Source organism: Salvia miltiorrhiza, chromosome 2 (genome assembly GCF_028751815.1).
Source record: "Salvia miltiorrhiza cultivar Shanhuang (shh) chromosome 2, IMPLAD_Smil_shh, whole genome shotgun sequence".
Classification (NCBI taxonomy): Eukaryota; Viridiplantae; Streptophyta; class Magnoliopsida; order Lamiales; family Lamiaceae; genus Salvia; species Salvia miltiorrhiza.
In genome coordinates this window covers 49,138,142-49,158,895 of record NC_080388.1, presented here as the reverse complement: position 1 = coordinate 49,158,895, position 20,754 = coordinate 49,138,142, and positions in this window count along the sequence as shown.

Here is a 20,754-nt window from a genome sequence, read left to right as displayed (position 1 = left end):
ACTCAATTTTGACCTGGCTAATTAAGCTGTCTAAAATTACAACTATTTGAAGAAAAAAAATCTTTACAAGTATGACAATTTACAAAACTAAAATAACAATTTCTCACGCAATTATGATTTGGATTTTTCTTTTTGTTATTTAGTCATTAATGTGACAGGTGCTATTTGATTAATAATTATCTCAGGAAGTAATTAATAGTGATGTTAGCAAAATTAACTTCAAACTTTTCGAGAATAATCTAAGCTTTAAAAATCAAATGCTATGCAAAATTAGGCGATAGTAGGATACTAGGTTAGCACTTAGCAAGGACTAGATTAGTGAAAATAAAACATTAATTATAGCCTTAATCTTGTCTTAAATAGTTAAGCTCCAATAGGTTAGGCGATTAGCACCTGTATGCGATTTAAACTAAGATTAATCAATGTCAAATGAGTCCATTGAATCAAACAAAGCCAGTAAGAGCACCAAATGTCGTATTAGGATATCTTTATCAATTTCTTACTAATTAAATAATATGCTACTGCTTTTATGAACAGTCCTAGATATCGTGTGTTTTGAGGCGACAACCAAATCGAATCAAATGAAGAGCAATGTGATAAAAGAGCCCAGCTACATACTAGGGTTAGCACATTCAAAATTAATCTGAAAAAGTGAATCGAATTAAATTAAAATTATTGGTTCGGTTCGATTTGAAAGAGCAATACGGTTAGATTCGGACTGAACGAAATTATTTTTATTGAATTTGGGTTGAGTGATAAAAAAGAAAATTTGAACTCAAACAAACGGTTAGCATCTATTTTTGAATCGAATATCAACCTCATGTTACCACTTACCATCTTTTTTTTTTTTTTTTGAGAATTGTTACCACTTACCATCTTGCTTACTCCTTTCAAAACCAACTTCACAAAAACAACATGTAAAAGATAATGATGTTTACTTTCAAGTCCCAATTAATTATCTTTTGACAAATCTTCATCATTTTTTATTATTTAGAGTATGTGCTCTGCTCTCTAAACAAGGCATTTAAAGAGAGTATGTGCTCTTTAAACAAGGCATATATTTAAAGAACTTATGCCACTCGCTTCTCAAATCGGATCATATATTATAGTTAGGGTGATTCTATTCATAGCCCCCGTTTTATTCTTTATAGCCTCCATTTTAAGATATTAATAATAATTAATTAGAAACTTACTATTTTACTCTATGTTCTGTAGCCTTCAAATTACATTAAATTTTAAATGTAACCCCCTGAGCATGCGTCTTCCTCATATCCTTATGCTGCTTCACAGCTATAACCTGGCCATCAGCCAACACACTGCAGTGCACTTAGCCATAACCCCCTGAGCATGCGTCTTCCATCACTACTTTTACTGCTTTTTGAATCCCAATCATGTACGTCGACAGTGAGACACGAATGGCTATAACCTGTGGGGGGGGGGGGGGGGTGTCCCTTTCCAAATGCTGTGAAACATAAACCTAAATCCACCCAAATTTGTGTAGAAAGACTGAGCAGCAATGGATTATATATATGCTGAGGTAAAGAAGACATCATTTGGATATGCTACATGCATATGAAAAACGAGAAACTTATTTAAAGCCACAATCCCTTTCATTTATATTACGCTCACTACTATCATGAAGAAAATTTGATGACAGAAAAATCCAGGAACAATTTTAGATAGATAACATATCAAGGTTATTGGCATTAAAATAAATCAAGTTTGACAAATTTAAGACAGCATAGGCCCTTTCTCCTCCGGCTTCTTAGCCTCCTCTGGCGCAGGCAGCGGCGGAATCGGCGATATGAGCTCGACTTGGCGGTGGCTCTTCCGCTGAACCCTTTCCAAAACCTTGAGCGGATCTGTTTTCTCACCTTTCACCACCACTTTACTTGTCTTGCAATCCGTCGTTACATCCTCCTCACCTGCAATTTTATTTCACAGAAATTAATTCATTAAAATTCTCTATTCTGGCGAGGAAAACGAAGGATCTAATCTGGTTACAATCGAATCATTTGAGACAACGGCGGACTTTCCGAGCGCAGCCCTCCAAAATTTGACTCAACTAGAAACACCTCTAAGTTGACTTGCAATAGAACAAGGACATCCTAGTGATGGTAAGTTGACCCAGTGTCATCTCTCAAGGAAAGTCTTAAAGGGCTTTTAGTAGTATCGTAGGAAAAAGCAATAAAAGAAAGCAGTAAAGAGATTGATTTAAAAACGTAACTTAAACTTAAACGTGCAAAGTAAACTTGAATTCGAAATTAAACTTAACTTGAATTTAAACTAGAAAATTGACTAGGCATGCAAAGAACTAGGCTGAAAACGTAAGCATAAAGAAACTATAAACCCTAGGCATGATTTAAACGATTAAAGTAAAGCAACTTAATAATTTAAAGACTTGTAAATTAAAAACTAACTAATCTAGGCGTGAAACTAAAGTGCATAATTTAAATTGCATAATTAAAAAGAAAGCATGAACATGAATGAAAAACGTAAACATGATTAAACAAAATAAATTGAATTGAAATACGAAATACCGTAAACGTCTTGAACGTGTAATTGTGTCACACAATCACAATCCAAGAATTAAAACTAAACAAAACTAAATTGAAACCTAATTAAAAATCGACACTATGAAATCAATTAAATTCCTAAGCTTCGGATGCCAACAGATCTCAAAGATGGCGTCTAAAACTAGGGCAAGGGATTATATTTACAATGAAAAGTATGGCCCTATTTATAGACTTCGAATCCCTATGGATCACCATGGAAGTTGCCATTCAAAGTAGAACTCTAAAGGCAATAAAATCGTGTAAGATAAGGCAACTTCCAGCTGTGACGCGCGCTGCAAGTCATCTCCATTCTGGCCGAATTCGCGGCTCTCGCCAGAGAAACGGCTTCCGCTCTGGCGCACTTGTCTGCTCTGACTCTCGGTTCCTCTGGCTTCTTGATTTCTCTGCTCTGGGCTTTGATTCCTCTGGCTTTGATTTCTCTGGCTTTGGCGTTCATTCCTCTGCTCTGATTCCTCTGGCGATTGGTTTCTCTGCTCTGGAGAGTTGACTTCTCTGCTCTGATATGTTGATTTCTCTGGCTTCCCATTTCGCTGCTCTGGCATGCGGGGCTTCGCTTCTCTGACATGCCAGAGTATGCACAAAAACGTAATTTTTAGCCCAAACTCTCCAGAATTTGCACCCTTCATCTCGAAAACCTAAATCTCCTGCAAAGCATAAAATACACCATAAAACGCACCAATTTCCAGAAGATTATCTTAAAATAAAGTTCATGCAAACCCCTAAAATTAGAACAATTAAGCATAAATCACATGTCGACTTTGAGGATGATCTCCTACGGTAGGGGCGGCGGCTCCGCTGCCTAGGGTTTCTTGTCATCTTCGGCCTTTGGGGGTTCGCCCTTCTTCTCCTCCGGCGCAGGCGGAGGTGCCGGCTTGGCTTCCTCCGGTTTCTTCTCCTCCTGCTCAACAAAAATAAAAGGAAAACACAAATAAGGCAGAGGCATTCACACATTCAGATGAGGAAAGAGAAAGCGCATGAGGAACGCAAATATTAAGTTTGTGAAATTGAAGTTCATGGGGGTTATGAAGTTATGAACTGATACGCAAATGGGGGAACGGGGGCTATGAAATTTATTCAATTTCAAATAGGGGCTATGAAATTGAATGATGATTTAATTTAAAATTTAATAAAATTTGAGGCTATACAATATAGGGTAAAATAGTAAATTCTTAATTAATTATTATTAATATTTTTAAAAAGGGCTATAAGGAGTAAAATGGAGGATATGAATAGAACCACCCTTATAGTTATTATGCAATTAATTTTTGCGGAGAAAGTAACAGTTGAGAATTAGGGGTAATATTATATATAGTACATAATTTATTTGCTAAAATGATTAACTTATTTGTAAATTATATTTTTGCCTATTTAATATGCAAACTTGCTTATGTTTATGAATAACTTTAGTTTTTATTAGAGGATAAAGAATTAGTTTAAGACATTGAACTTTTTCCTCATGATCTAGGAAAATGAATTATCCTCCAAATAAATGAGATCGGTTAGAAGAGAATATATTCTTAAAAAAATCTTCCCAACCAAAAACTCATGATTTCCCTTGAAAATACCTTGGAGGTTTGTGTCAATTTAGTGCTTCTTGATTTGAAAAATGGGACTGGCTTGAACATAGTATTGAAAAAGATGTCCTATTTTGTTTAATTTGTTTATTATTTGTTCAAGAATGAAGTTGATGAGGAGTAAAATATGCGTAAGGCAAATCTGGTAGCATCGGAGTCATCAGCGCTGGGAACGGAAGGGAGAAAAATAGCTTGAATAGTGTTTTGGGGGGAAAGCATGAAAGGCAGAAGCTTCAGGGCCATTTCAAGAGGATTTTATCACTAAGGGTGTCAGGGCTGACGTGATCAGAGAAAAGGGGGGCGGAACGAATGACAGATCTGAAATAAAACAGTGAAGAAGTAACCCGCGGACTCGGGCCGGGCTGACATATCCAGGAATAAAGGGGCAGAGCTGGCGGACTCGACCAGCGCTGGGAAAGACTGAAGGCATACCGGTCACTGACAACCTCGAAGATTTTTCCTAACTACCGGGGTCGCTATCGGGTGTGAAATTACTAATTTATCCCTATTGTAAACGCCTATAAATAGGAGATATGCCTGCCATTGTAAACACACGCGCTATTCTAAATACTCAATACAATTCTTTTCTCTTTTGCCTTAGTAGTTTTCATCACTCTCTCTCGATTCACCGCACACTACATGTGAATTATTCTCTCTATAAATAAAGGGATGTAATTATCGAACACATCAGAAGTTGAGATTAATGTGAGGGAAAATTCATTTGTTAATGGAGGATTTAAGTCATGAAATAAATCAGAAAGATTTCCGAAACATGTTGGTGGAGTTAAAAGTGTTCACAATCTTGCGTAAGTTTAATATGTAAACTTAAGAGATGAGAATAAAATCATTTCTCATTTATTTTGATAATGCTAGTGATGTGATTTAATGAGAGTATGAAGTTCGTTTGAAAGCTTCAATTTTTTATTTGCGTTTTTTCTTGGGACAAAGGATGACATTTTGTAGGTGAAAGAATGACTAATTCATTGAACATGTGGAGAGACGTGTCACAACATGTAATAGTAGTATGTACGATGATACCGGTATCATAGAATGTATCAAAACAAGAAAGACCAGTACACCAAGAATGATTACCCAGTTCAGTGATAAAACACCAATGTCTGGGGGGCCCGCCCAGGAAAAACGATCTACTAACTGAAGTTAAGATACAAATAGACATACATATTCAGTAAGACTTCATCTTACTACGCCCCTATACATTCCCAAAACTTCACCAACGGTGGATAATTGGAAGCAAGGCAACGACTCACCCCCTAGGTGTGTACTCAGCGGATTCACTACATAATCCCTTGATAAACAAGAGCCAAATAAAAAAGAGTTTACAACTCTATTACAAAATACGCTTAATATTGTATGCCTCACAAACACTCTTCTGCTAGAACAAATAAAAGAACTAGTATAAAAAAAATGCATCACATGCAGCTAGTTTGGGGGACACATAGCAAGAATACAAGAATTCTTAACTACATGGTGAGAGCAATTTCGCACGAATTTGGGTCCTCTTATATAGCCTTCACGCCTTCAAACTTTTCTTGTAGCCCAAGTTAATATTGTTGTTGGGACACAAAAAGATATCCAACTAGTTTTGATGATACCAAAACCATTAGATTGCTTCGCTTGTCTTTATCTCTATTGTAGGTCCAAGTGTTTCAGTCCTCACAGGCCCTGACTAAAGCTACAAAGACTTTAGATCAGTTGGACAAGGAACAGAAGACTGAAGATCAAACACAGTACAACTGAAGCACTTCGCTGAACGAAGAGAAGGACACATCATGACTGGAAGTCATCAGTCATCAATCGAAGATGTTCACACAATTCAATATTAGCATTGAACTGAAGACTAAGTCATGTACCAGTCCACATTCTGCATCTGACTGAAGAAAAAAGTACCGGACACGTTGCATTAAATACCAAAGATTTGGTGATCGTCCGTACAAGTACCAAAACTTCCCTTTGCATGTAAAGATACAGAAGCACCATACTCCGAGGACAAGACAATTCAAAATTATGTCAAATGGAGTATCCGAAGATTGCCACCTCAACCCAAGAAGCGACATCCTCTCACAACGGCAGAAATCCTGAAGACCATCTCTCCAACGGATCTATTCAAGACTTCGCCTATAAATATAGCCTGAGGAACAGCTGCAATCTTCACCGATTCGAAGACATACGCTGAAGCTCTATCGAATTAAAGAGCCAGCATTTTCATAGATAGATAAATTTCGAATCGAAGAAGAGAGTATTCATTGTTGTAAAATCAGTCTAACTGATTATCTACACTCTCTTAATAGACTATGCACTTCCTGTTATATTTTTAGCCTAGTATGGATTACTCGAGAGTCTGTTCTCAGTAATCTTAGTTGGAAGAGTCCAAACCCCTTTTCAACGTAGAGAAAAGTGAGTTTGAGTGGTTGTGGTTTAGTACCAGAAAACTAAATTGTTCGGTCCCTTAGCACCTGGTAAGCCAAGTGGTTGTGGTTTAGTACCGGCAATCTAAACCAGTCGATTTTCTTGGCACCCAGAAAGCCAAGAGGGAGTCCAACTTAAAGAATCTGGCTCCATTACCTTAGCATTAGTTGATTGGACACGGTAGTGTCAGGGCGTGCTAAGTATTAAATCTAATTCAGGGTGGATTGGTAGGTTTGCTGTGCACCTCTAAGCATAAGCCCAGAGTGTTTGTTAGACAAATAATCTGGCCGTGGATGTACGGGAGATGTCTCCGAACCATGTTAAAAAATCATTGTGTTCTTTATGTGTTTTCAGTTATTCCTTATTTGTGTTAAACTGTTTTCAACTGAACTGGACTAACTGAAAAGTGTAACTAAGGATTTTATAAATGACAAACCTTTCTAAAGGCTATTCGCATTAAGTTTAAATTCCGCTGCTGAGTTATTAATCCTACTGACGACTCAACTGATAGTCAGAGCAATTAATAACTCTACTCTGTTTTACAAACTAGACTGAAGCCTTACTTGGACATCAGTTAAGCCCAGTACTCAACTGATATCAACTTACTAAAGTATCTTCAGTATCAGTCTACAACCTGTTTCTAACTGGAACTTGGTTAAGTTTATTTTGTCTGCGAAAAATAGCCTACAGGTGTATTTCCCCTTCCCCCATACACCTGTCAGTCAACCCTCCGAGACCCCAACAATTGTCTTAATCGTGAAGGAAAACAACTCCTTGAAGATAAATATGAACACATCTATCCCTTTGAAGATAACAATGAACAATTGATCTTATGTTTATCTTTGAATAATAAAGAGTCCAAAAGTTTGTTGCACCTCAGATTCATATGATTAAATAATATGTTCATATATATCTGAAATAGAATTTCAGTCGAATGAGGAGTCTTCTGCGCGTATTCTGATATATGTTACACATCATGTACCTAACTCCGAAGGTACAGTCAACATAATGACAAATACTCCCTCCGTCCTTGAAATAGCTTCCTCTTTGGGGACGACACGGGTTTTAAGGAAAAGTTGTAAAGTGTATTGATAGTGGAAAAAAGTATTATAATTATTATTGGAAGTTGTGAAAAGGTGTTATAATTAGTATTGAGAGTGGTGAAAAGTGAAAAGTAAGAATAAATAAAGTATTATTAGTGGTGAGTTATCCAAAAATGGAAAGAAAGAAAGAGGAAATTATTTGGGGGACATTCTAAAAAGGAAAAAGATGAAGTTATTTCAAGGACGGAGGGAGTATATAAGAATATTTTATACTCTAACCGTGGGCATAGAGAAAATGAAGAATCCCTTAATAGGAAAAATCTGCTTGAACTTTTGAAATGATTAAATACACATAATGAAGTTGTTTCAAATGCCACTTTTGAAAATGCTCCCAAAAATTGTCAATTGATATCTCCAATTATTCATAAAGATATTATCAATTTTGTGCTAAAGAAACAACTAAGGGCCCGTTTGATTTTCAGTATTGGATTAATCAGGATATAAATTATCCTGATAATTTAGTGTGGATTAGTCATGATTTCTAATCTCAGATGGGTGTTTGATATCATTGGTAATTAATCCCAAAAAGTGTTTGGTATCCATTGAAATAGGTTGGATTAACATATCAAATACCTAAATTAGTAGCCTATGGAGGGGGTGGAATAATTAGTGTGGGTTAATCCCATGGGGGAGGTGGGATAATTAGTGTGGGTTAATCCCACAAAATAAGCTAGGGTCTTGGGATAAACCTGGAGTTGACCATATTAGTAACACATAATATCAAACACTACATAAATCCATATTAATTTAACTTATCATGCTTTTAAACCCATATCAAACAGGCCATAAGAGAATTGTGGAGGAGTAAGGTGATGATTACTATGCTATATTGGTCGATGAGTCTAGTGATGTGTCCCGAAGGAACAACTAGCTCTTTGTTTGCATTATGTTGAAGAAAAATGGGAAAAGGTAATGGAACGATTTCTTGGACTTGTTCATGTTGGTGATACCACGACTTTGTCTCTTAGAAGTGCAATCATGTCCTTACTTATTGAACATTCAATGATTCCATCTAACATTCCAGGACAATGATATGATTAGGCTAGTAATATGAAGGGTGAGACCTCAAGACTTTGATTAGGCAAGATACTCTAAATGTTTATTATGTCCATTGCTTTGATCATTAACTTCAACTAACTCTTGTAGCCATTGCCAAAAAAAACAATGGGTGTGCTTGGCCTTTTGATGCGTTTGCAATCTTGTCAAATGTGATTGGTATTTTTTGTAAGAGAAGAGAAATGATTCGAGAACTTCAAGTACAAAAAGTTGTTCAAGCTTTGGAAATTTGTGAACTTGAAACGAGACCGGAATTAAATCAAGAACTTGGTTTGAAAATGCCTAGAGAAACTCGTTAGAGTTCTCATTACAAAAGTCTTTTGAATGTCATGAACATGTTTTCTACAATTGTTAAGGTTCTTATGATGGTTGGAAAGAATGGCTTTAATTCATATGATAAGGTAAAAGCTTAAGGTATTTTGTACTCACTAGAGTCATTTAACTTTATCTTTTTAGCACACCTAATGACTATTATATTTGAGTACACTAATGATTTGTGTCTTACTTTGCAAAGAAGAGATCAAGATTGTTAGTGCTATGAGACTTGTTACTTTGACTAAAGTGATATTACAGAAAATGAGAGATGATGGATGAGAGACTCACTTGAACAAGGTAATCTTATTTTGCAACAATAATGAGATTATTATTCCAGATATGAAGGCTCGTTATATCCCTCAAGAAAGATCAAAGTTGTTTGTTCAACAAGTTTCATATCTCATCATTTTTGGGTTGATGTGTTTATAGAAGCAATTGACTTACTACTTCAAGAACTTCACAACCGATTAGATGAGGTCAATATGGAGTTGATCATATGCATGGCTGCCTTAAATCCTAAAAATGACTTCTTTACTTATGACAAGGGAAAGGTACTCAAACTTGCAATTTTTCATCCCTCTGAATTTTCAAGCATTGATTTGTCAATGTCAATTTGATGTATTCATGGAAACTTTAAAAAAAGATGATGATTTTCAAAATTTAGATGATATCAGTTCTCTTTCGATGAAACTTGTTGAAACAAAGAAACATGTAGCTTATCCTCTAGTGTCTAATTTTGCTAATAAATTAGTGTTGATTCTTCTGGTTGCCACTGCAAGTGTGGAGATATAGTGTTTTTTCGGATGACTTATGTCAAGAATAAGTTGTGAAATAGCATAGAGGATCAAATTTTAAATAATTGTTTGGTCATTTTCATCTAAAAAGATATGTTTCTGTAAGTTTTTTATGACAAGATTGTCAAACGCTCAAAGAAATGAAGACTCGTCGAAAGATAAATTAAATAATTATATAATTTTTTTTCTAAACAAGATTTTGAGATGTACTATTTTTAATATTAAAATATATTTTATTTTTATATTTATGAAATTATTTTTTAGTACTCCCAATATACAAATCGTGGATCTACCACTAATCATCTCCTAGTATACTTATTAAATGAGCCCTAATAATAATACCTTGAAACTTTTTGCTAATGAAATCAAAACTTAAAAAACTCATTCGACAAACGTACAACAAATGAATACGTATTTGATTGAGAATATCATATTATAAGCAGAAAACCACAACAACAGTATTGTTTGTATTCCATCTTAAAATAAGTTTGCGCTTAATTAGTCATTAATTAATAATGCAAGGATTCCTATAATGGAAATAGTAAAACAATATCATGCCACCTCCCAAACGGAATGTTCGACGGATATATTGTATCAATTTATATTTTAAGTGAGCGGGTTGACAATATTGTTCAACAAAAATAATTAAAATATTTTGATTGTGTCTATAGTTTTTGAATAAATAAATATAGAGTGACAAGGACAATTGGAGAACCTTTTTGGAATTGCGTCATCACTGGTTTATATTAATAAAAATCAGCAACTGGGACAATTAAAACAAAAGCCTGCATTTGTTTTCTGAGCAAGTTTCCCTTATTAAAATTATTAATAAAGTCAAATATTTTATTTTAATTTTGAGTGGATCAAATCTCAACTTGAAAGTACATTTCACACTCGTCTATTAAAAAAAAAAAGAAAATGAATTTTCGGATGAACTGTACATAGCCATATTCACATGAGACATGGCCCTCTTTCTTTAGATAGCTGAAGTTTAAGTTAAAATAATGATTGTTTTCTCCAAAATCAATTATTGCATTTCAATTATTTGATTATAAGATACTAGTACTAATTTGAAAGTCATTTTTGCACTTGTGAGTCCATCTTAATTTTACTATTATATCAACTTATACATTTCACCTAAAAGAAATTATACATTCGATCCTAATCAAGAAAAACCTTTTCAAAAAAAAAAAATGAAAGCAAAATCTCGAGTATTAGTTGATGCAAGAACACGTCAACCCCATACAATTGTTTTTCTTTACTTGATGCTTTAGGTCACTTTAAATGTTAGGGTGTGTTTACTTTGGTAGTAAAATTTTCATTTGAAAATGATGAATAAGAAAATGTGAGATAATATTGTATTTTTCTCCTTTTTTTATCATGTGTTTGCTTTGTTAGAAATAGATGGATAAACAAATTGAAATGTTGGAAAATATTTTCACACCCTCCCAATAGGATAATATTATCCAACATTTGTGAGAAAATGAGTGAAAAGGGGCTGCCCGAATAAATTTTCCAGCCTGATCAGAGAAAATTATTCATCATAAAAAACATGTGAAAATGATGAAAAATATATTTTTTCTAACCTTTTCTATGAAAGTAAACACACCAGTGAAATAGAAGATTCTTAGCATAACCAATGTCTTGATTCATGTATAAATAAATGGCCTTTGACTAAATTCGAAATTTAAACTAATTAAGGACCAAGCACACAAACTCAACCGCGCGCAGAAAATAAAAGTACAGAAGAAAAGAAAAATATCAACTTGTAAGAAGAGTGTCGTATTTTTCATTAATTATGTAATACTCAAAATTATTAAATTTCACACACAAGCCTTTGGTGTCTAATCTTTGCCGACGAACGTGATTGCTTCATTCTGAGAAGACATGGCGGCCGTCCGATTTATTTATTTGCTTAGTTTTGTGTTGCTTCTATGGTTTGACGGCGCCCTACTTCTCATTTTAACTCATCTTTTATTTTCTTACAATTTTACAACTAATCAATAATTAAATCTTCAAAACTTACCAAATTGGGTTTTAGTTAATTTATTCAAAGGTCACATCACACCACCACCATTTTAGCCTTTTATCAAATCAATAACAAATTACATCGCAACGTTCGAAAAAAAAATTGTGAAACCCTAATTAAAAATATAAGAATTTATAATTTTTGGTGTTTGATTTCTTGTGTATTATCTGACTAATAATTTGCATGTTTAGCTGTTTGGTTTGAGACCCAGCAAAGATTCGGTTTTGAGACCCAACAAAGATTCGGTTTTGAGACCTAACGGAGGTACCTATTTAGTAGATATATGAATGTGTCATATGATTTTAACTTTGAGACCTAACAGAAATAGGTGGATCACATTAGTAGATTTTCTTGAAATCTACCGAAGATAGAGAATTTACCAATCAACTATCATAAACTGCTTTAGCGAGAGTGTGTTTTTATATGTGTTCATTAGGATTAGATTAAAATTGGTAATTCGGATTAATAGATTAATTGTGTGAATTTGATTAATGAAATTACATCCCTATGATCAATATTTTATTTACTCTGATTTATTTCTTTTTATTTATTTATTTCATTTGAGTCTAGTTTTATTCTTCACCACATTTCTATTTGTTTGCCTGGATATTGTTAGAGAATTATTAGAACTACTTAGAGTATTTTCGTCTATCAATCTCTGTGGATACGATACTCGATTATTATTATGTCACGATTGCATCGTGTTAGTTGTAGGATTTTGTTGCTAATCTAAATAGATTAGTGATCAATATACAAAGAAGAGAATGAATTTAGACAAAATACAAAGCTAGATGCATTAACAATACCCAACGATGAAATGAAACAAAATGTTGCTACACGCAAGTATTGATAAAAAATTTAACAGACAACAATATTTCTCGCACTAACGATGAATCAGTTGAAACTTTGAGTTGTGCTAAAAATCTTCAGCTAAGCTTATTTATCTCAACATCAACATATGCTGAAAATCCTTAGTTGTCCTTATCAACGTGTTCGTAAACTGAAATTGACTTTGTAACTGACTTCCTCAACTCATGCTTAATTATACAATCCTTTATCTCATTAACTATGAACACATGCAATTAACTGTCAACAAGTTTCAAATGCTATATATTCCTTCCATGTGACTTGTGATGAGTGCCTAAAACATACAAATCTCAACTCAATCCTCTTCCAATACAAAATATATATATATATATATATATATATAGATATATATATCGCACAAATATTCCTGTGCAACCGGTTGCACTGAGCAACTAGTTTCCAAAATGATACTATTTCATTCGGGAAATGATACTTAAACATTTCTGAATGACACTACTTCAACATACAAATGACATTTGAAAATCTCCAAGTGTCATTTGTATGTTGAAGTAGTGCCATTCAGAAACCAATTGCACGGGAGAGTACCTCTATATATCATCACACTTAATTACTTTGAGAATATATTTTCACAAGAGGGACAACGCTCTCCCACATCTGCAATAACTAAAATCTATTAATAAATCTATAATATATTAAAATGATAATTTTTTTAATTTGAAATCAATTACAAATTTGAATGGCAATTTTGTGCACTATAACCAGATTGAAGTAAGTTACTATATTTTTTTCCTTTCCTTTCCTTTATTGAAGTAAATATTTGATATGCATATCAAATGTAAATTGAAGATTGTACATGAGCTTTAATTTAATATATTTTATATAAATATTGAATTTCAAATGTAAAAGTTCTATTTATTTAAAGATTAAAACTTAACAAACATCTCTCATCTTTTTTTGAGTAAATATTTTTTTTAATATTTTTTTTTTCTTTTTCATAGTATCAACTTTTATTATTGTGAATTCTTCTTTATTTTTTTCTGCATTCAGTTAAAATTATTATTTTTATTATATTTATAAATATGATAATTGTGTTGGTATCAATTTTGTATATAAAAAACTATAAAAATATTTTTCTGGTGCAAATGCTAGTTTCAATTAGAAAGTAATTCATAATCAACCTTGATAACTATTAATTCATTTTTAATTAATATTTATTTAATTTAGACATAATTGTGGACGTGTTGGGGTCCCGGAGGGTTAACTGACAGGTGTATGGGTTGGGGGGGGGATGCATCTAAAGGCTATTTTTCGCAAACAAAACAAACTTAACCAAATTTCAGTTCGAAATAGGTTGTAGACTGATACTGAAAATACTTCAATAATTTGACATCAATCGAGCATTGGGATTGACGGATATCCACGTAAGGCTTGTAAAACAGAGTAGAGTTATTAATCTCTCTGACTATCAGTTGAGTCGTCAGTAGGATTAATAACTCTGCAGTGGAATTTAAACTTAATACGAATAGCTTTTAGAAAGGTTTGTCACTTGTAAAATCCTTAGTTTCACTTTACAGTTAGTCCTGTTCAGTTGAAAATAGTTTAACACAAATAAAGGAATAACTGAAAGCAGATAAAGAACATAAGGATTTTTATGTGGTTCGGAAACAACTTTCCTACATCCACGGCCAAATGATTAGTCTGACAAACACTATGTGCTTATGCTTCAAGGTGCACAGCAAACCTACCAATTCACTCTGAATTGAATTTTACTCTGACGCTTAGCACGCCCTGACTGATGAGGAGTGATATATGCAGAACAGATGAATGACCTTTATCGGGGAAACGGACCTCGCCAGAGCAACGGATGTCATAAGAGAAACGGTCTTCACCAGAGAAATGGCCTTCGCCAAAGAAGTCACTCTCGCCAGAGGAATGGCCCTTGTCAGAGAAATGGCCTTCGCTAGAGAAATCACCAAAAGAGTAGCGGAATCCCCCGCTTGGGGGCAAATTTACTATTATACCCTCGACCACGCGGAAGGCATGCTTTGAAGGCAAAATTACTCTTTTACCCCTAGCATGTAATCTATAAATACCCATGCACGCGCACTCTGTAATTTACGCTATCTCTACTTTTCAATACTACTGCAATCTTACTTTCGTGCTCTCAACAACTTAACATTTATCTCTCGCTTTTCCGATCAACCACTAGGTATAATTCACAATTCAACGATAATTCACCGATAAAATGACTATCCGTTTATTCATGTTTTACCACTGACATTGTCGTGTCCAATCAGCGATGCTAACGTCTTTAGAGACAGAACCCTTGGTCTGAACTCCCTTTTGGCTTACCAGGTGCCAAGGTAACCGAACTGTTTAGTTTATTGGTACTAAACAACAACCACTCAAACACATTTTTCTCTCGGTTGAAAAGGAGTTTGGACTCTTCCAACTAAGACTACTATATAAGAACTAACTCTCAAGTAATCCATTCTAGGCTTAAGATAAAACAAGAAGTGTCTAGTTTGATAAGAGAGTTTAGGTAATCAGCTAGACTGATTTTACAACATTTAGTTACTCTCTTCTTCGATTCGAAATCTATCTATCTATGAAAATGTTGACTCTTGAATTTGGTAGAGCTTTAGCGTATATCTTCGAATCGGTGAAGATTGCAATCGTTCCTCAAACTCTATTTATAGGCGAAGTCTTTAATAGATCCATTGGAGAGATGGTCTTCAGGATTTCTGCCATTGTGAAAGGATGTCGCTTCTAGGGCTAAGGTGACAATCTTCAGATACTCCATTTGACAAATATCTTAATTGTCTTGTCCTCGGAGTATGGTATTTTTGCATCTTTACACGCAAAGGGAAGCTCTGGTACTTGCAAGGACGATTTTCAAATTTTCGACATTTAATGTTGTTGTACTTGAGCATTTAATGCAGCGTGTCTGGTACTCTTCACTTCAGTCAGATGCAGAATGTCGACTGGTGTTTGACTTAAGCTTTAGTTTGATGTTGATTGTGTACTGCATGACTATCTTCGACTGATGACTGATGACTTCAATTAGGATGCATCCTTCTGCTTGTTTAGCTTAGTAAGCTTCAATTATGCTGTCTTCGATCTTCAGTCTTGTTAATGATTTCATAAGCTCATAATCGAGTTTTGTACACTCTGATGAAGAGTGGTGTTTTACTCTGGTGGAGAAGAGGGATTTCTGTTGTCTGATGGAGAGTCCAGTCAGTCGCCACAGTCAGAGTTCACATACAGAGTCAGAGTTCACACACAGAGTCAGAGTCCAGAGCCAGGGTCAGAGTAGCCAGAGCAGAGCTTGGAGAGCAGAGCAGAGCTGGTGGATTTTGAAGTTTGTTTTCCGTTCGTGTTTTCTAAGTTTGCTATAAAACGAGTGATTGTGTGTCTCATACTCTAACACTTGTAACACTTATAATTTCTCAGTTGGTGAATCAATAATATAGCTCCGTGTTCTTGGTCCCATGGATGTAGGGTTTCAACCCGAACCACGTAAAAAAGTTTTACGTTCTTCTTCTCTATTCATTTCCTTTTGTACCAGTTTCTTTGATCTATTGTGAGCGCCGATCACTTGCTCAATAAGTGGAGCCGTCTGTGGGAAGATGAAGATCGGCGCAGTAGATTTAAGGATGTCGACGGCAAAGATTGCGGCTGATTGAATCGCGGCGAAGAAGATCAATCGAAGAGACCGATTGGGGAAATCCGATCGGAGAGGCGTAGGGAAAGCGGAAGAATAGTGAGATTCGCAGGAAAGGAGGAAGAAGGTCGATCTAACAGATCAATTATGGGAATCTCACGAGAAGCGAATGCAAATCGCTTTTCTCGACGATATCGATGGCCGCTTATTCAAATATTTCGTCGGTTTCGCTCGATGTTGAGAAATCAGCGTTGTTACGGAATCGGAAATAGCGATCAGGGCTGTTCGACAGTGATCAAGGTTGTTCGACAACGATCGGGGAATAGTGGCAAGGCCAAGAAACCCCGAAGGTTTTTTCAAGATGGGCAAGAAAGGAAGGCAGGGAAACATGGGCTCAGATGATGAGGCTCAGGGGTGTTTCTACTGCGGGAAACTGGGGCACTGGAAGAGGGATTGCATTGCTTGGAAGAAAAGCCAAAGTCAGTCAAATGCCACTAAGAGGGTGGAGTCAGAAGAGAAAGAGCCATGGGATTCTGCGGAAGCACTGAATGTGCTAGAAGGGGATCTGCAGTGGGTTCTTGATTCTGGAGGTTCGTTCCAGTGAGCCCGATGGAGGATTGTTACAAGAACTGAAGTTTCAAAGGTGGGTACTACAAGTTCTTGGTAACAACAGACTTGTTCTGAAAGGGACAAGGAAAGAAAAAAAAAAGATGGCTTTATTATCTTGAGGAAGACAATCACAGGGGAATGTGGTTTGACAAAGATAGATAGATCAGTCTGCACGTTTTGCAGCAAGGTTCTGATTAAGGGGTGAAGAAGAACGGACTGTAAAGGGAGATGAGTTTTATTATCGCAAGGCAGAGACATTCACAGGGATGGTGATTTGGTGCAGGGGAGAAAATTCAGTCTCATAGCACGAAGAAATGATCTGGTGGATCTTGAAGTTGCAGGATTAGGTGGAGATCTTGGACTTGCGAGATTAGGTGGAGCTTCTGAGATTTCACGGGAACATCTTGGAGATGGTGAAAATCGTCGGAGGGGCTCGGTGAACTTGAGTCTTCATCAGTTGGCCGGGGCACGGAGTCAGGAGGTGGAATGCTCATGCTCAGAGACACAGTCAGGATGAGCTGGTTTGCTCGTGGGACTGTTGGGTGAGGTGGAGTATCGGGGGCCTAGGACTCGTGCAGGGGTCATGAGTGGACAAGATAAGGATCTAGTAAATTCTCTTGGAGAGAATGGCACCAGAGCTATTCCTGTGTTTAAGTTTGTTAGCTGCATGGATCTCATCAAGCTGGTGACCAAGGCTTGATGTATTGGTGGTGTTTGAGTGTCCCGTTGAAGGTGCAGGGCTGTTATTGGAGTAACAACGTTATTGCAATCAAAGATGGTTTGAATCAAGAGTTTGAAATGAAAGATCTTGGTGCAGAAAAAAGGATTCTTGGAATGGATGTCTGACCAAAGCATTGTTTGCTGCAAAGTTCAGATAAACAGAGGTAAGTTGTTGGTAGCTAAGGATGTGGAGGCTGTGTTCGCTGCTGTGAATCTGGGCGCTACCACCACCATGGCTGCAGCAGTGGCTGCTGAGCCGAGTAGCGTGGAGTTAGGCTCTGTGGTGTCGTTCACGACGATGCAGAGTGCTGTGAGTAGGAACGTGGTTGAGGGCTTGGCCATGTCAACATTCAGAATGGCTTAAGTTCATTAAGTTGTGATGAGAGCTGAGATTGTAGTTCATGGAATCTGCTGGAGTTTGCAATTAGATGGTTTTGCAGAAAAGGTGGAGAAAGTTGGGACAGAGGAGAATGCAGCTGATGCATTGACTAAAGCTTGGCCTACTGCTAAGTTTGAGCACTGCATTGAGTTGATGAATCTGCTGTTTTAAGGTCTTATACAGAAGTAAAGTGTTTTCGGAGGAAGAACTTGAGTTAGTTGTTGCTGTCGATTATTGGCTTAGAAATCAGGTAGAGATTTGTTGTTAATGATTTCATAAGCTCATAATCGAGTTTTGTACACTCTGATGAAGAGTGGTGTTTTACTCTGGTGGAGAAGAGGGATTTCTGTTGTTTGATGGAGAGTCCAGTCAGTCGCCAGAGTCAGAGTTCACATACAGAGTCAGAGTTCACACACAGAGTCAAAGTCCAAAGCCAGGGTCAAAGTAGCCAGAGCAGAGCTTGGAGAGCAGAGCTAGCAGAGCAAAGCTGGTGGATTTTGAAGTCTGTTTTTCATTCGTGTTTTCTAAGTTTGCTATAAAACGAGCGATTGTGTGTCTCATACTCTAACACTTGTAATTTCTCAGTCGGTGAATCAATAATATAGCTCCGTGTTCTTGGTCCCGTCGATGTAGGGTTTCAACCCGAACCACGTAAAAAAGTCTTGCGTTCTTCTTCTCCGTTCATTTCCTTTTGTACCAGTTTCTTCGATCTATTGTGAGTGCCGATCACTTGCTCAACACACACACACACACACACACACACACACACACACATATATATATATATATAGGAGAGGGCTAGAATAAAAACACTCTTAAGTGTATAAAATATAAATGATTTTCAGCCCTTAGATCATCAAGATCTACGGTTGATTCGTAACCCTTTTGGATGAATTCGTGGTCCTGGGTTCAAATCTCAAAGGTAGCAAAAATTTATTTTTCACAATTCGTAACCATGTTGGATGAATTCGTAACCCTGTTGGATAAAATTCGTACATTAAAAAACGTTTATATTTATATTTTAAGAAGTGTTTTTACTGTAGTCCTCCCCTATATATATATGGTGCGGTTATAGTGAGAACCACAATTATCGTGAGAACATAAGAACCAATAAAATTACTGCATCTGCTATACAAATTAATGCATCCGCTATTAAATTTAATGCATCCGAAAAAAAAAAATTGCTCCTTTCAGGATTCGAACCCAGCACCTGCATCCATCCACCAAGATGATGCATCCACCGTAGATTCAAATGATCGAATGGCTTAAAATGGTTCTCCGTTCTTATTTTATTAGTGGTTCTTATTTGAACCTCTCCCTATATATATATATATATATATATATATATATATATATATATATAGGTTTTTCAGGTTTTTGGGTTATTTCGATTTTTCAGTTTTAGTTCTAACAAGTTTGGTTAGTTTGGTTCGGATTTATTTAGTTCGATTTGGTTTCTTTTTTTTTCTAAATCAAATATAAATTTTATTTTATTTTATTTTAGCAAAAAAATTAATTGAAAACCGAATACTTGCCCCTAACCCGCACTATATATTTTTTGTTATTTTCGGAAATTCTCGACATTTTCATCATGCCTAAAATTTGTTGCAGTTATTAATTTATTATTACTATCATTTTTACGAAAAATATATTTTAAAATAAGATTGTGATTTTACTAATGTTCAACTAGCTAGATTCTATATTGATAATAATGGAGTACAGTACTTTTACATAAAAATAGAAACTCTGGAGAAATGTCGTGACATCACATACGTAATATATATAGTTTTGTAACGTTGCAGGCGACCAGTTGTGATAGGTTGGTGTTTAGAACTATAGGGATTTGACTTTTAATTTCCAATTATCTCATGTCATTATGATGTGAAGTCCAATTTCTTTATTCGTGTGAAGATAGTTTATGGTCAATATCGTAAACGGTCATATATAAACTATATTTTTTATGGGTTATCTAATGTTAGATTTTAACTATATATGGTATTAATTTTGCACTATAGTTATACATTGATGAAATTATATTATATCACTAAACACAGGAGATAAAACAATACTCCGTATTAACTAACTGCCAATATTGTATATACTACACACACACATTGTTCTCTGTGCAATTAATAAATATCAAGATTAGTTTTTCTTTTCGTTTTCATTATTCCAAAAATTATATGGAGACCTACATGACCAGACAAGATCAAATTAAATTCAAAACAAATATAGATGAAATGAAGTTAACTACTTGAATTTAATTATATAATTGAGATGTTAATTCAAAACAAAAGCATAGAATGAGACAATAGGACCACTTTTTTGCGATAGTAACACCTTTGACTGTCTTGAAAAACAAAATGAACTTAATATAATCAAGGTTAATATGCAAAAACACCCCTAACGTTACCACCTCAATTACACTTAAGCCCCTAACTTCTACACTTAAGCCTCTAACTTAACGTTGATAGCAACTAACACCCCAAAGTTCATTAAGTACTACAACTAAACCCACAAACAAACAATTTTTTTCATACAATTAAGAAATTCATTTTTTTAAATCTATATAATATATAAAAGAAGAGTTTTCTCCTTCCATTTTTTCCCACCATTTTTTCTTTGTCTTCCTCCATCATTTTTTTTCATTATTTTTCATCTCTTTTTCTTTTACAATTTT